Consider the following 12,936-nt stretch of genomic DNA (forward strand, 5'->3'; position numbering starts at 1 on the left):
TAGTGATGAACTCTATTAGAGTTATAAATGTCTATTTTTATTTCAGTTTCTTTTTAATGGAAGTATAATTGACTTAGAAAGTTACATTAGTGTGTTTTACATCACAGTGATTCATTATTTTTATACATTACAAAATGATGAACACAATAAGCCTAGTTACTCCAGTCTTGAGAGATATTCCACAAGGTAGTAGACATTTAGTTGGCAGGTTTTTTATTTTTGTATTTTGAAGCCTTTATTCCACTATTAGCAGGACTCCACTGATGTGTTGAGCAATCAGCTGTCTAACTTTTCCTTTGCATATGACCTGGCTCCTACCCACCCCATCCCCGGGGAAATATTTTTTTTCTCCTTGTTCACTTTTAGCAATTGTAATATAGTTTCCTTTTTTGGAATTTATTTTATTTGGGATGCTCTAGATTTCTTAAACCTTTGGATTGCTGTCTCTGATTAGTTCCTGGAATTTTTTTCAGATATACGCATACTTCATTTCATTATGCTTTGCCTTACTGTACTTTGCAGGTATTCCATTTTTTTTACAAACCGAAGATTTGCAGCAACCCTACATTGATCAAGTTTATCAGAGCCATTTTTTTCCAACAGCGTTTGCTCACTTTTTGTCTATATGATAAATTTTATAATGCTTGCAACATTTCAGACTCTTTCATTATTATTTATTTATTTATTTTTGGTCTTTTTGTCTTTTTTAAGGCTGCACCCAAGGCATATGGAGTTTCCTAGGCTTGAGGTCCATTTGGAGCTGTAGTTGCCAGCCTATGCCACAGCCACAGCAACACCAGATCTGAGCTGCATCTGCAACCTACACCACAGCCAATGGCAACGCCAGATCCTTAACACACTGAGCAAGGCCAGGGATCAAACCTGCATCCTCTTGGATGCTGGTGAGATTCGTTTCCACTGAGCCAAGGTGGGAACTGCTCTTTCTTTATTACATTTTTTATGATGGTCTGTGATCAATGATCTTTGATGTTATTACTATGACTCACTGAAGGCTCAGATGATGATTAGCTTTTTTTAAGCAATAAAGTGATTTTAATTTATGTACATTGTTTTTTTTAAGACATACTGCTATTGCACACTTAATAGATTACAATATAATGTAAACATAACTTTTAGAAGCACTGGGAAACCACAAAATTTGTGACTCACTTTATTGCAGTATTTGCTTTATTGTATTGGTCTAGAACTGAAGCCATATCTCTAAGGTCTGCCTGTATCAGCTTTTCAAATATTGCCCTAACCCATGCTGTCTCTTATCTCATTTACTTTTTCAGTATTTATGCCTTGTATTTTCCCCACCCCGTACTCTCTCTTCTGCATTGTTTGTCTCTTATTTTCTCTTGATGCTGAATTCAGGATCATTTATCCTGTCTTATTTTCCTAATACATAGTAAGCATTAAGTGAATTTTTGCTGAGTGAAATGAAATAATGAACTTAAAAAAAGATTCTCAGGATATGAAAATAACTTTCTGTAAGATATAAAACATGAAAAACCTAATCTGTTACAATCCTTTCATTTTATATTGCAGAACCCTAGGCCTGTAGGTTGAATGACTTGGCCAAGTCCACAGAACTAGGTAGCAGCATATCTGGCCCTAGCACTCAGATCCAACTCTGAGTCCATTGTTCTTTCCACTTCACTGTACAATTTCTCATTCTAATCCAAGATATTACAATATAGGCAATGAGGATTTATGTTGTTGTTTACAAAATAACCTATTCCTCTATTAGTGACCAGTGAAAAATAGGGAATTTGGAAATAATGTAGGGAAGGTCAGTGCAAGGTTCAAGAAAGGTTTCGATAGCTTTCAGTAAGATGACTAGTGGAGTGGAAAACACTCAGGTAAATAAAACATTTTCTCATTTGCTAGTTTGGCAAAATCCACCCAGAAGCATAATGGGAAAAATTGTAGATCACAATGAAGTCTTTTCTATTCCAAAGTGATTGACAATGTTTAGAGAATGGTAAGGACTTAAACGAATGCCTAAGTAGTTAGTCCAAAGGTGTGAGCCCTTTATCACCATTCTAAGAACAGTTGTCTGCTGAAAATAGACTCTTCTACATGAGCAAGAACACAGCTGAAATTAGTTAAACAAGATCTGTGACTGCAATCTGTGGGAAGATGTAAGTTATGGGGGAAAGTGGAAATGCGGAGAAAATACAAGATAAACCCAAATACCTGCAACAAACTATATGTGTGTGGTGGTAGTGATATGATGGGGGGACAAGGTAAAATTAGTTTTTATCAGTTATTTAGAAAAACTGCAATAGTATTTAAATATAAATAAATCAATGTAATAATCTAAAAGACTTTATGAACATTTGGTAAATTAAGCAAGCTTCCTAGTGTGCAGTGTTGAGAGATGCCATATTTTGTATCTTTTTGCTTCTGGCTATTGGAACACGTATTTGAAAATTAGATTTACTCATATACTTGCTCAGTTCTACCCAATTATGTTAGGTCCCAATACAAAATATTGGGATGATTAAAAAAAAATAAAGTACATTAACTCCATGTGCTCACTTTCTCATCCTTCTCCCCATTCCTAGATTTGAGGCAATGATTACTTACCTCTGCCTGTTCAGTTCCTTCCAGTTACCCTGTATAGTACATTGCTTCCCAACACACTGCATACCTATATGATGATAGGAAAGGAGAGAAACAATAATTTCATGTTCTTCTCCCTTCCATAATTTTTATCCTTCTCCCTGTCTGGAAAACTCACTACTTCCAAGCCTCAGAGTATCAGGACTCTAAGATCAGCTTTCCGGAGAGGAGGAGCAACTTTCACTTGTATAGCCAAGAAGAATGACTGATGGCCTGCATCTGTGGGAAAGGGGGCAGCCTCTAAGTCTACCCCACAAACTACAGATACCCTGGCCATGTGCTTCCTGCCTTTAACCTTAAGGTGGTAATGCAAAGGATCTAGACCAGTATGTTCCCTCCTTCCCTTCACTCCAGTAAAGAATGTCATTATAGGAGTTCCCGTCGTGGCGCAGTGGTTAACGAATCCGACTAGGAACCATGAGGTTGTGGGTTTGTCCCTGCCCTTGCTCAGTGGGTTAAGGATCCGCATTGCCGTGAGCTGTAGTGTAGGTTGCAGACGTGGCTCGTATCCTGCGTTGCTGTGGCTCTGGCGTAGACTGGCAGCTACAGCTCCGATTAGACCCCTAGCCTGGGAACCTCCATATGCCTCGGGAGCGGCCCAAGAAATAGCAAAAAAAGACAAAAAAAAAAAAAAAAAAGAATGTCATTATATTACAAAACGATAAGATCTGACACCTTCTCTGAAGACCATCTCTTTTCAGGCAGCCATCTGAATTAAAGCCATCTGTCAGCTTCTCTTGCTGATTAGTCGTATCTCTGAGAAACCAATTGTAGTATCTACTAATCCTTAAAGGCCATGAAATATTATTGATCAGAAATTGGAAAGGATGACATTTGTTGCACATAGTCTGCATCTTCACGATGTAAAATGAAATAAAGCATTGACAATTTAATTTTTATCAGCATAGAAAGCCAAGCAAGGACCCTTATCCTTCAATGTGTATTTTTTTTCTGCCTCCTTTTCCTTTGTTTCAGTTAGTTGGTTGGAATTTAATCTATTTTGTGTCCTGAAACTAATTAGGGCAAATTTTTTTGGTCCTGCTTTTTTCTTCTTTGCTTGTCATAATTGATGTGCACAAAGAGGTGATTATTCACCCAAACAATTCAATCTTAACCTTTTTCTAAATCTCAAGTTTAATCCAAGGAGAGTTTTAAAATTAGCAGCATAGGAATGTACTGGTTCATCTGTCAGACATCCTAGCATATAGACTCTAGACTTGAAATTGGGGTAGGTTGTTTGACATGAGTTACTTTGTTATATATAATTTAAAGATAATAGTAACTTTTTTATTGAACTGTAGTTGGTTTGCAATATTAGTTTCAGGTGTACAACATAGTAATTTAATATTTTTATAGATTATACTCCATTTTAAATTATTACAAAATAATGGCTCTAGCCCTCTATGCTACAGAATATATCCTTGTTGTTTATTTTATACATTGTTAATGTGACTCTTAATCCTCTACTCCATCTCACCCTTCCTTCCTGTCTTCTACCCACTAGTAACCACTAGTTTGTTCTCTATATACGTAAGTTCATTTGCTTTTTGTTATATACATTTATTTATTTTTCACATTCACATATAAGTGATAACTCTGAGTATTTGTCTCTCTCATTTATTTCACTAAGCATATTACTCTTTAGGTCCATCCATTTTTTTTTTTTGCAACTGGCCAAATTTCATGGCTAATATTCTATTGTATATACATACTATATCTTCTTTATCTACTCGAATGTTGAGCATTTAGGTTGCTTCCATATCTTGGCTATTGTAAATGATGCTGCTAATAGCGAGGTGTATGTCTTTTCAAATTAGTTTTTGTTTCCTTCAGATATATCCCCAACAGTGGAAACTGCTGTATCAAATGGTAGTTATTTTACTAATTAATTTATTTTTTGCTGTGCCCATGGCAGGCAGCATCTCCCAGTCTAGGGATCAAACCCAAACCATAGCAGTGACAACACTGGATCCTTAACTGCAAGGCCATTAGGGAATTCCCTATTTTTAGTTTTTTTGAAGAAACACCATACTGCTTTCCATGGTGATGGCATCAATTTACATTCCCAACAAGAGTGTACTAGAGTTCTCTATTCTCTATATCTTTCCTAACATTTATTATTTGTAGATTATTTGATGATAGCCATTCTGACAGGTGTGAGATGATACATCGTTGCGATTTTGATTTGCATTTCTCTGATGATTAGTGATGTCAAGGATTTTCTCATGTGCCTGGTGACCGTCTGTATATCTTTTTTGGAAAAGTGTCTGTTCAGGTATTTTGCCTATTTTTTAAATTGGTTTCTTTGTTTTTTGATGTTGCGTTCCATGAGCTATTTATATATTTTGGGCATTAACCCCTGATTGGTCTTATCATTTGCAACTATTTTCTTTCAGTCAGTACTTGTCTTTTATGTTGACAGTTTCCTTTGTTGTGCAAAAGCTTTTTATATTTAATTAGGTCCATTTGTTTATGTATGCTTTTCTTTTGCCTTAGGAGACAGATCCAAAAAATATTGCTACCATTTATGTCAAAAAGTTTTCTGCCTATGTTCTCTTCTAGGAATTTTATGGTTTCAGATCTTACATCAGGTCTTTAATCCATTTTGAGGTTTTTTTTTTTTTTTCTTTAAGATGTGAGGAAATATTCTAATTTCATTCTTTTACATGTAGCTGTTTGCTTTTCCCAGCACCACGTATTGAAGAAACTGTCTTTTCTCCATTTTATATTCTTGCTTCCCTCATTATAGATTAACTGACTACAAGTGCATGGGTTAATTTCTGGGGTCTCTATTCTGTTTCATTGATCTATGCATCTGTTTTAAAGCCAGTAATATCTTTTTAAAACCACTAATAAAGTTGCTTACAAAAGATGACATATAGTCATTAATTCATTCATTCGCCTATCTACACACCATCTCTTTATCTATCCAACCAACAATCCATCCTTTTAGGAAATATTTATGTCTAACACATGCCAGGAAGTGGGAATGAAGCAGCAAACAAGACAGAAAATGTCTGGCTCATAAAGCTTAATGTCTCTTAGGGAAAAATAAATAGATTATAGATAATTAAGCTATTTAGTATGTCAGATAACTGTAGGTGCTATGGAGAAAATTTTGGTAGGGAAGGGGTTAGGGAGTTGTGGTTTTAAATTGAATGAGCAGGGGTCTTCACAGAGAAGGTGATACTTGAGCAAAGACCTAAAGGCAGTGAGGGGGTGAGCCATGCAGATATCTGGGGGCAAAGATTTAACTAAGAAAATAGTAGGTATAAAATTCCTGAGGCAGAAATGTGCCTGCCATATTCAGGAAAAGGCCAGGAAGCCAGCATGCCTGGAGTGTCTTGAGAAAGGGCAGAGTAGTGGAAAATAAGATCAGAGAGATAGTGGAAGGACAGATAATGAACATAGGGTCCTGCTGGCCACTAAAAGGACTTTGGCTTTTATTCTGGATGAACTGGAAATCATGAAAGATTTGGGGCAGATGAGTAACATGATCTAATTTAGCTTTTGGATTCTGTGTTGAAAAGAAGTTGGATTGGGATGGAGTGTGTACAAGAGTACAGGCAGAAGCAGAGACTAGTCTGGGCCAGGGTAGTAGCAGTAAGGTGGTGGAAGTGGTAAATTCTGATGTATTTTGAACATAGAGTCAGGTAGATTGGGTATTTAGAAAGGAAATAGAAATTAGGGATGTTGAGAGGATTTGGCCAGAGAAGATAGAACAATGAAGCTGTTCTATGCTGAGATGGTACGATGGGACCAACTAGGCAAGAAGCCATTTTGATGGGGAAGATGAGGTGAGTGCTTGACTGATGAGTTTAGGTGCTCATATCACTGAAGAGCACCCGGCTAGGAGCTGCACCACTGAGTCTTTGGAGGGAGAAAGGAGGTGATGGGCAGAGATGACTGAATGGTCATCTAGGATCTCAATGTTCTTCCTCTTTGCAGGGGGCATGAACAGTCATGAGGACAGATAACCACAATAGAAGGCAGACTAGCAGGCTGCAGGAAGATTGCCATTTCTACCCAGAACTTTCTTTCCCTTGGTATAGAAATAAGTGGTTCTCTACATAGTTCAAACTTTTAATTGCTTACTCAGCCTTCAGACTAGACACAATCAATTTCACACCTCATCTGATTACAACCCCTTCCTGACACCATTAATGATAAGACTGGAGGAGACTTCTATTGCCCTGCACACACCTGCCAACCACACTTTGATGTGATTATATATTTCCTGGAAAAAGTTTCAAGTGAAATCAAATATTTTAGCTGATATCTCAGACCTTCACCTTTTCATTCTACACATTTTTGCCCATCTTTTTGCCTGAAGCTGAAAACTGTGCAGATGGAGATAGGTCTTCACCACCATGCTAGCACAGACAAGAAGTCATATGGCCACCACACATAATTATCAGTGATTCGATAAACAGTCCCATGAGTTTTCAGAACAATGTCTTTCTAACATTGGTTTTAAATGACATTAGGAGTATCAGGAATAATTTTTAAGGCAATTTAAAATCAGTGTCTAAGACTGAATGAATATCAGTAAGAAAATAATTGTGCTGGGGTGGACGATTTTAGGTGTTTCTTTCAATGTTTTTATTATTTTAAAAATACTTGGGAAAGATCCATTGTCATAGTTCAATACTGGATTAATTGAGTGTGGTTAAACATTTTATTTTATTTTTTATTTTTTATTATTATTTTATTTTTTGTCTTTTTTTTTGCCTTTTCTAGGGCCACTCCCATGGCATGTGGAGGTTCCAAGGCTAGGGGTCTTAATCGGAGCTGTAGCTGCTGGCCTACGCCAGAGCCACAGCAACATAGGATCTGAGCCGAGTCTGCAGCCTACACCACAGCTCAGGCTATGCTGGATCCTTAACCCACTAAGCAAGGCCCGGGATTGAACCTGCAACCTCATGGTTCCTAGTCAGATTCGATTCCACTCTGCCACGATGGGAACTACTAGGAACCCTTTCTGAGAGAGTTTCAGCTCCCTATCCCTCCCTCTCCCCCTTGGCAACCACAAGTCTATTCTCCAAATCCATGATTTTCTTTTCTGTGGAAACGTTCATTTGTGCTGTATATTGGATATCAGATATGAGTGATATCATATGGTATTTGTCTTTCTCTTTCTAACTTACTTCACTCAGGATGAGAGTCTCTAGTTCCATCCATGTTGCTGCAAGTGGCATTATTTCATTCTTTTTTATGGCTGAGTAGTATTCCATTGTGTATATGTACATCTTCCTAATCCAATCATCTTTTAATGAACATTTGAGTTGTTTCCATATCTTGGCTATTGTGACTAGAGCTGCAATGAACATGCGGGTGCATGTGTTTTTTAGGGAAAGTTTTTTCCGGATATATGCCAAGAGTGGGATTGCTGGGGCATATGGTAGTTCTATGTATAGATTTCTAAGGTACCTCCATACTCTTCTCCATAGTGGCTGTACCAGCTTACATTCCCACTAACAGTGCAGGAGGGTTCCCTTTTCTCCACAACCCTTCCACCATTTGTTATTTGTGGACTTATTAATGATGGCCATTCTGACTGGTGTGAGGTGGTACCTCATAGTAGTTTGATTTGCATTTCTCTAATAATCAGGGATGTTGAGCATTTTTTCATGTGCTTGTTGGCCATCTGTACATCTTCCTTGGAGAAATGTCTAGTCCAGTCTTTTGCCCATTTTTCCATTGGGTTGTTGGCTTTTTTGCTGTTGAGTTGTATAAGTTGTTTGTATATTCTAGAGATTAAGCCTTGTCAGTTGCATCCTTTGAAACTATTTTCTCCCATTCTGTAAGCTGTCTTTTTGTTTTCTTTTTGGTTTCCCTTGCTGTGCAAAAGCTTGTCAGTTTGATTAGGTCCCATTGGTTTATTTTTGCTTTTATTTCTGTTGCCTTGGGAGAGTGACCTGAGAAAACATTTGTAAGGTTGATATCAGAGAATGTTTTGCCCATGTTCTCTTCTAGGAGTTTGAGGGTGTCTTGTCTTACATTAAACGTGTTCTCGTTTCATTGATTTGCATGCAGCTGTCCAGGTTTCCCAGAAATTCTTGCTGAATAGACTGTCTTCTTCCCATTTTATGTTCTTGCCTCCTTTGTCAAAGATTAATTGACCACAGGTGTCTGGGTTTATTTATGGGTTCTCTATTCTGTTCCCTTGGTCTGTATGTATGTTTTGGTACCAGTACTAAACTGTTTTGATGACTGTGGCTTTGTAATATTGCCTGAAGTCTGGAAGAGTTATGCCTCCTGCTTGGTTTTTGTTTCTCAGGATTGCTTTGGCGATTCTGGGTTTTTTGTGGTTCCATATAAATTTTGGATTGTTTGTTCTAGTTCTGTGAAAAATGTCATGGGTAATTTAATAGGGATTTCATAAAGTCTGTGGATTGCTTTGAATAGTATGGCCATTTTTACAATATTAATTTTTCCAACCCAGGAGCATGGAATATCTTTCCATTTCTTTACATCTTCGTTAATTTCCTTGATTAATGTTTTATAGTTCTTGGCATATAGGTCCTTTGCCTCCTTGGTCAGGTGTATTCCCAGATATTTGATTTTTTGTGGTACAATTTTAAAGGTATTGTGTTTTTGTATTCCTTTTCTAAAGTTTCATTATTAGTATACAGAAATGATACTGATTTCTGAATGTTAATCTTATATCTTGATACTTTTCTGAATTTGTTGATCAGTTCAAATAGTTTTTGGGTTGAGTCCTTAGGGTTTTCTATGTATAGTATCATGTCGTCTGCATACAGTGACAGTTTTATCTCTTCTCTTCCTATTTGGATGCCTTTTATTTCTTTTGTTTGTCTGATTGCCATGGCTAGGACTTTCAAACCATGTCAAATAGCAGTGGTGAGAGTAGGCATCCCTGTCTTGTTCCAGATTTTAGTGGGAAGCTTTCAATTTTTCTCTATTGAGTATTATATTTGCTGTGGGTTTGTCATAAATTCTTTGATTATGTTAAGAATGTTCCCTCTAGACCCACTTTGGTGAGAATTTTTATTATAAATGGATGTTGGACTTTGTCAAATGCTTTTTCTGCATCTATTGAGATGATCATATCGTTTTCGACTTTTCTTTGTTAATGTGGTGTATGACATTGATTGATTTGCATATGTTGAACCATCCTTGTGAACCTAGGATGAATCCCACCTGGTCATGGTGTATGATCTTTTTGAAATGTTGTTGGATTCGGTTGGCTAAAATTTTGTTGAGAATTTTTGCATCTATTTTGTCAAAAATATTTGCCTATAGTTTTCTTTTTTGGTGGTATCTTTGGTTTTGGAATGAGGGTGATGGTATCTTCATAGAATGTCTTTGGGAGTGTTCCTTCAACATTTTGAAAAAGTTTAAGGAGGATGGGCACCAGTTTCTCTTTGTAAACCAATCGATTTTTAAAAATATCTTCGTTTTGAACTACCTTGCAAAGCTAGAATAACATGTGTTTATGCTACATGCTGTTTTTTTTTTTTTTTTTCTTTTTAGGGCCCCACCCATGGCATATGGAAGTTCACAGAATAAGGGTCGAATTGGAGCTGTAGCTGCTGGCTGATGCCATAGCCACAGCAATGCCAGATCTGAGCTGCTTCTGTGACCTACACTACAGCTCACAGCAACAGCTGGATCCTTAACCCACCGCTCGAGGCCAGGGATCGAATCTGCAACCTCATGATTCCTAGTCAGATTCGTTAACCACTGAGCCCCACCGGGAACTCCTAAGATAGGAGTTTGAAGCTACAAGATTCCCCAGAATATGGAGTATAGCTGAGAGAATGAAGTTAGTAAAGATGGAACCAAGATGAGAAATGAGTACAAGTGGGGTGGATGAGACAGGGAGAGTGGGTAAGGTAGAGAGATTGAGTAGGCTTTACATTGTTTAAGTCCTGTTTTCTTGGGAACACTACTCCCATCAAACCTGGAACAGTACTGTCATCTTTTCCATGCTTTGATTTTGTGATACAGTAAATCATCTTAAAAAAATACAATTAATTTTTTAAATTATGTTTTTGAATAAATTAAAATTTATGTTTTCTTTTAATTTTGTTATTTTGACCAAATAATATGGATTAATATAGGGTAATTCATATTTCTTCTGGAAGTCACAGTCCATGCTTCCAACATAGGAGAGAATGATTATGCATGGGACTAGAGATTTCTGTGTTGATAATTTCTTTTATCTTCTCCCTCCCTCCCTGCCTATTGCCTTCTAACTTTCCTTCTGGCTCTCATTCTCTCTTTTTCTCTATCTGCAATTGAACATAACAGGGTGAAATTGGATGAAGAAGGGGAATGGTAATTAACTGAGTTAAAATCACATTTAGTGGAATTACTATTTAATGTCGAATGTCCAATTTAAGTGGGGATTTAATGTAGTAAAAACAGTTGGGAAAGAAAGAGAGCTAATGTTAAGTTGTGCCTTTTACATCTTTTAACATGTGAAAGACACTTTATATCTGCCGCCTTGTCTAGTATTTATAAGGGGCTTATAAAATAAACGTTTGAATTACATTCTTTGTGACCTAGCTTAAGCAAAAAGAAAATAATGTGTTAGCTCCCATAATTGTCTAGGTCCAGGATTAGAACTGTTTCTAGGAGGGGCTTGATTCAGTGCTGAAGTGTGTTGATCAGGATCCATTTCTGGGTCAGGACTGTTGTGTTGCATGACTCCTGCTACGTAGAAAACTGAGTGAGCCGCATCGTGCTTCCTGATGCTGTGTGGCCGCTCCTGCTCTTTCCCCCCTCCCCCTCATACTTCCATTATTCTTAGGCTTGCTTGGTGGACCCTGGAATTTGAGGCTCATATTATGCCAGCAGTCTTAAAAGAGAGGGTCTGTTTCCATGAGGTACGAACAGAAATTGTAGAATTGAGTTTTAATGATTCTATGTAGTTGTGAAAACTGTTCAGGATCATAGATCCTTGGAGTCAGACCATGCTGGCAGTAAATACTGGCTCTGCCTCTTAGTGGCTGTGTGACTTCAACTATGTCCGTGACTTCTCTGAATCTCAGAGATTGCCTGCTAAAATTTGATGCCATGATTTACTATCTGAAAAATGAAATTTATATAACCTGATTTGTTTACTATGTTTTCAGAGATCTTAAACTTTGGTTCAGGTTCTGCAACATACTTAAATCAGGAAACTTAGTGCCTTAACTCTTATGCTGAATTCAGATGCACTCTGTTTTTCATCCTCAAATTGCCTTTGAGGCTTGATTTTAGCGGCAGCCAGAAGACAGTCTTAATGAAATGGAAAGGTTATGGTCGTCCAACTTCTGCCTGAAAAACATCCATCTGATGTTTTTTTTCTAAGTAGAAAAAAGCTTTTACTAATTCATTTTGAACTTCTCCTTTCATCAAAAATCCTGAAATATTTGTATATAGTCTCATGAAATTGTTCTAATATGAATTTCTGTTGTGCACAATTTTAATTTGAAAGGATCACTGACTTTTCTTTCACAGATTTTTAACTTCCTAAAGGGTATGTAAATAGTAACCATGTATTAAAAACCAAAGTCATATTTATCCTATGTGAAATTACATACGTACAAAGATAGTAACTATCTCCCTGCCCCTCTAACCTCTCTAATCTTTACCTCCTGCCAGTAAACATTTGAACCTGTCCTAGCCTGACCTGGGATGTCTTTGATGTTCACAGTCTGTCTGGGGTAATACTTCTTTTGATAGGACTATCACAAATAGATATTTAGCACAAACATGTGATCTTGGAATGCACTTCTGGAAAATCAGAGGCAGTTCAGACTTTGTCGTTTTAAATTACTTTTGAACTGAGTTTGGGCTGTGTGAACACATGCTTATCAGCAAACGGAAATATCTTAAACATGCTGTGAAACTGAAAACTTGCAGACCTTTTGTGTAACTCAGAGGTTAAGACTGTGCCCACTAAGGTTTCCCGGTGCATAACCCCCTCAGAGGGTCCAGTCCTATGACCTGCAGAGTTATTTTTCCTTGTCAGAAGTTTCATGTTCTTAAGATAACAGGGGTAAAAGAAGAGGCTCTCTGGGGGCATTCTCCCTCCCTTCTGATAAAGATCTACATCCTTTCCTTTGTCACACACTTTGAAACTGTGCACATTCCATGGTGGGAAACACAAGTGGCTTCTTACAAGAAACATGTTCTTAAGGCTTGGTGGAGATGTAAGAATTGTCCCCAAATATTTGATGAGGTGTTGGGTGAAGAGGGCTCTCAGGGACTGAGCTGGAGGTAGAACTGATGAATGGCTTATGCTATAGGAGGACCGTATTGAGACTCAATTTAAAGAGGTTCCTAAGAACT

General features: G+C 37.4%; 1 long non-coding RNA gene across 4 annotated transcripts in view; it reads left to right on the plus strand.

The window, feature by feature from the left end:
- The window catches only part of LOC100626591, a 194,701-nt gene that overhangs the window by 9,303 nt on the left and 172,462 nt on the right, over nt 1-12,936 (plus strand). The window lies entirely within an intron of this gene.

The sequence above is a fragment of the Sus scrofa genome, chromosome 2 (assembly GCF_000003025.6).
Source record: "Sus scrofa isolate TJ Tabasco breed Duroc chromosome 2, Sscrofa11.1, whole genome shotgun sequence".
NCBI lineage: Eukaryota > Metazoa > Chordata > Mammalia > Artiodactyla > Suidae > Sus > Sus scrofa.